A 5,138-nucleotide genomic window follows, 5' to 3' on the forward strand; every position below is an offset into this window, starting at 1 on the left:
TCTCGAAAGACTTTCGGTTCCAGCTTTCTCTGATTTTACAGCCTCTGCAAATGGGCTTCAAAGCTCTTCCCCAAAGCAATTCCAGCAGGGCTGAGTGCCCGTGGCAGCCAAGGGCACCCTGGCTCCAAGTCCCAGGACTTGTTAATGATGATGCTGTTGGCCTTGAGTGGAGGCTTGCTGATTAGGAGGCGGTAGGTGGGGAATGCAGCGAGCTCTGAAGATAAGTGAATTCATTACTGCAGGGTGTGCAGTAACGGCTCACATCAAAAGCCAGCAGCAAGAAGGGCTCTTTGATCTCCAGTTCAGTACCCTTTCAAGTGGTTCCCTTTCTCCTTCCCAGAAAGTTCTTGCTTCTTCCTCCCTTGATTTCTGGGGAGAATTCTAATGAGTGACCTCCAGGCCGATCCACCCACCCAGTGGTATGCAGGAGAGAGGCTGGAGCATGAGCCAGAATCCACAATCAGTTCCCTGAAGAGCCGCACGGCCAAAGCCCCTGTCCCCAGCCGCACAAAATGAGAGCACAGCTTTTAAGAGCAACTCGTGCACCAGGAGACCTGTACAAGAACGCTCTCAGCAGCATTGCTGCAAATAGCTCCAACAGCCAGCAACAACAGAATGACGTCTTGGTTATGTGTCCTAGCAATGGAATATTATGTAGCCGGGAAAATGGCTGAACTCCATCTCTGGGGAACCACACAGAGGCCTCTTACACACATGATACTGGGTGAAAGAAACCAGCAGGGAAATAATAGGTGGTATATAACCCCATTTCTATAAATTGTAAAGCTTGCAAGGATAAATTACAGTGTTTCCAGATGAATAGTTAGGTGGCCAAATCATAAAGAGAAGCAAAGAAACAATTGACATTAAAACCTGGAATCTAGAAAAATTGTATTGATGAATCTATTTGCAAGGAAGGAAAAGAGATGCAGATGTAGAGAGTGGACTTATGGATACAGTGAGGGAGGAAGAGAATGAGAAAAACAAAGAAAGTAGCATCAACATATATACATTATCAGGTGTAAGATGAGTCACTGATGAGAACTTGCTGTGTAGCACAGGGAGCCAGCCTGGCTCTCTGTGACGACCTGGAGGGATGAGATGGGGGAGGGGTGGAAAGCTAAGGAGGGAGGGAGTGTATGTATATGGCTATATACACACATATATGTATGTATGTATATGTATGGATGGATGGATGGATGGATATGTATATGGCAAATCAGCAAATTATGGCTGATTTGCATTGTTGTATGGCCACAACCAACACAACATTTGAATTTTTTTAATTTTTAAATTAAAAAAAAAAAACAATAAAAACCTGGAAGGACTGGGAATTCCCTGGTGGTCCAGTGGTTAGGATTCTGCACTTTCAACGCTGAGGGCCCAGGTTCAATCTCTGGTCAGGGAACTAAGATTCCCACAAGCTACCTGGAAAAAAAAAAATGTGAGTTCCTTCTGGCTGTTTAAAAAAAAAGACAGAGAAGAGGGGGAGGAGTGTAGCCAAGCAGGGGGGCTGTGTTTCCGGGAGCCAGGAATGGTCTACTTCTTGATCCCTACAATGGTTTCCTAGATATTCCCTTCTTTATGTTCTATTTTTTTTTCCTTCTGATCTTTTCAGTGACTGTATCACACAGTTTTAATAAAAGGGCTTCACAAAAGCAAAGCCTGAGAAATTCAAGACTAGCTCAGGGAACTGGGGTTAAACAAAAAAAAAAAAAAAAAAGGCAAAGTCTGCTCAGCTGCTGTGATGCCTAACAAAGCTGCAAAGGCAGCCCAAACCCACAGGCTATCAGATGCACCAAGTGCAAGCATGATGCATGCTGTGGAGATGAATCCTTGCATGGAGGTTTCACTGAAAAGAAGTCTGTCCTTGGCCGCCCACCCTTCACCCGTGCAGCACCAGCCCGGGTGCTCGGTGCCTCAGAGAAGCTGGGGGAGGCCCACCTTTCACGGGGAAGCTCCCTGGCTCGGCTCCCCTTCACTTCTCCTGATGCCAGAAATCCTGACGGAAGAACAGTCTCCACGGTGCCAGAAGAGGAGGCTATAGTGCCGCCTGGAGACAAATCCTTGCCGAGTCTGTGCTTCCCATAGAGAAAATGTTGCTTTCAGCCTCCGGGCCCTGCAGGCAGAACGTGCCCCCGTGGCACCCAGCATGTGACAGCAGGGGATTCTTGCCCATTAACCTCAGGCCCCGACCGTGGTGTATACTTTCCATCAGATTGGATCATCCAGCTGAGTTTTGCGGCCTCGCAGACAAACCGAATCAGATGAAGGTCGCTGATCCCAAGAGCTCGATTCTATGGCCAGTGCACCCAACTGGCCCCAAGCGGCTTTGACTTTATGGCAAAAATGGAGGCGTCAGGTGTGTCCTTATCCCTAGGTTAAGGGATGTCATCAGGTCTTGAGGGTAGACTGCCCCTGTCCTCAGAGAAGCAGAGAAAGTCCTTTCTGTTCTTTTTCCTTTCACATCCAGTTTAGAGAGTCTGCTCATGTCATAACAGGACAACCAGAACAGGCTGTGATCTAGGGAGGGCCACCAAGGGCCTTGGATGAAGCTGACCTGCGTGGAGACACACATGGCCAAGGCACGGCTGTCTCACTGCACTTTTAGCTCTGGGTCTTTCGTGGCAACCCCTCCCATCTCATGTTGTAATTATCTGTGAACTTACCACTTACCAAATCTCCTCCATTACTGGGCACAGGCTCCAGAGGACACACCCCATGCCTGGCACAGTGCCCCTGCAGTCATTAGTCCCTCTAAATGTTTGCAGAATAGAAGGAAGAGAATCAACACACATTAATCTCAAAAATATACCAGTTACTATAGTAGATGCCTAGTGTATACTTAATGTACACTTCTCACGACCAGCATCTGGTCAGTGTTGACATCACCACGTTCAGACTGAGTCTCAAAACTCTTAAGAGCCGCAGTTCCTATACTTTTGGGCACCAGGGACCAGTTTCATAAAAGACAATTTTTCCACATATGGGGTGGTGGGGGTGGTTTTAGTACGATTCCCATAAGGAGTAGACAACCTAGTTCATGCATGCTCTGTTCACAGTAGGGTTGGAGCACCTGTGAGAATCTAATGCCTCTACTGATCTGAAAGGAGGTGGAGCTCAGGCAGTAATAAGAGCCAAGAAGAACAGATGCAAATACAGATGAAGGTTTGTTCACTCTCCCACCTGCTGCTCACCTCCTGCTGTGTGGCCCGGTTCCTAACATGCCAAGGACCGGAACCAGGGCTGGGGACTCCTGTCTTGGAGGACTTGCCCAAGGTCACTCAGCCAGCCAGGGTCCAATCTAGACTGGAGTCTAAAGCTGTTGTTCTGCCAGGTCCTTCCCTTCTGTCTCCATGAATGAGTGGGTGAATGGGGTTGATGTCTACAAGACACTTGAGTCCCCCAAGTGCTACTAACACTGCTTTTCAGCAACCCTCACCTGAGGTTCGGGGGGCATTTTCCATCGGTACTGCAAGCAGAACACACCCAGAGACAACAGAGAAGTGGCCTTGGCACAATTCTGTGAGCTACTTTCTCTGCCCACGTCACCACCAAGGCTAAAGTGGACGCCACGTCACTACTTGTGCTTGCTTTGCCCTTAAGCGTGACCATGCCCACGGGTGTTAAGCCAGCTCCTGAACTCACCCAGGTCTGTTCTTTGAGTTGTCTGCCCCATCACCTACCTGCCAATGCCTGCTCATCTGTCAAGACCCAGGTCCTGCAGGAAAATTCTCCTGGCTCCCTCAGCAGAGCCACTCACTGGCTCTTCAGCTACTGAGGACTCAGGGGTCATCAAACATACTGGAGGCTACAGTACTTGAGAGTCCCTCCCTTGCCGCCCCCGCTCCCCCAAGAAACAGCAGGTCAAACCGGGAAGACAAGAACATAGACCATGAGAATACAACATGCACATCCTGACGTGGTATAATGGGAGATCTACAACGATGCTGTATTACTGTCAGAAAAATATAATCTGACTACAGTTATGCTCAGTTGCTCAGTCGTGTCTGACTCTTTGTGACCCCATGGACTGTGGACGGTCCTTTGTCCACAAGATTTTTCATTCCAGAATACTGGAATGGGTTGCCATTTCCTCCTCCAAGGGATCTTCTTAACCCAGGGATGGAACTCAGGTCTCCTGAATCTCCTTCATTGGCAGGCTGATTCTTCACTACGTGGGATGGTTAAGTCTCTAGATCTAACTGCCAGTTGAACGGAATGCAGGGAATAAAAAGACATAGTAAAAACACTCCAAGAGTAGAATCAGCCAAAACTGATTGTGGAAACAAAAACAATTGAGCTGATTTCATCAACAAATACATAGGGATGGTACAGGGCGGGAAAGGAAGTGATGGGAAATTAAACTTTAGAATCTCTTTTTTAAAAATGTGTTTGTAATTTGCACTATTGATGGGGGGTGGTATTCTTGGATTGCAGGAATTGTTGTCAGTGTGTGATTTTGTGTTTTTATTTTATAGAATCACCTAATGTGATCTACCAATTTTTATATAAATGATATTTAGATAATTCTAATAACTGTACCTTTGACAACTATTAAAATGTTTTGCATTAAAAAAGAAACTTCAGAAACCTACCAATCAAATGCAACTATTGACCTAACTTTAAAAACAAAAATTATTTCAAAAAGACATTTTTGAGATAACTGGAGAAAAAATAAACACAAACCAGACATTAGATGACAGTAGAGAATTATTGTTAATTTTGTTAGGTGTGATCATAGTTTTGCAGTGACATTTTTCCAAAAGTCCTTATCTGTTATAGATGGATCCTGAGGTATTAGTGAATGAAATGATACAGCATCTAAGATTTGCCTTAAATTTCTCTCTCACGAAAAGTAACTGAAACCAGAATGAAAAGGTTGATAATTGCTGAAGCAGGGAAGGACCGTTGTTACACTCTTCTTTCTACTTGTGTATATGTTTAACATTTTCATAATAAATGGTTAGATTTTTTGTTGTTGTTTTGGCCATGCCATGCAGCTTGTGGGATCTTAGTTCCCTGACCAGGGATCAAACTGGCACCCCTTGCCAGTTCAGAGTCTTAACCACTGGACCATTGAGGACGTCCAAATGTTAGATTTTTTACCATACAGATGGCATGTTAAGCACACTAGC

General features: G+C 45.9%; 1 non-coding gene across 1 annotated transcript; it reads left to right on the top strand.

The window, feature by feature from the left end:
• TRNAE-UUC lies at window positions 1,336–1,408 on the top strand. Its single transcript has one exon. It is a non-coding gene; the product is annotated as a tRNA-Glu (tRNA).

The sequence above is a fragment of the Capra hircus genome, chromosome 9, assembly GCF_001704415.2.
Source record: "Capra hircus breed San Clemente chromosome 9, ASM170441v1, whole genome shotgun sequence".
NCBI lineage: Eukaryota > Metazoa > Chordata > Mammalia > Artiodactyla > Bovidae > Capra > Capra hircus.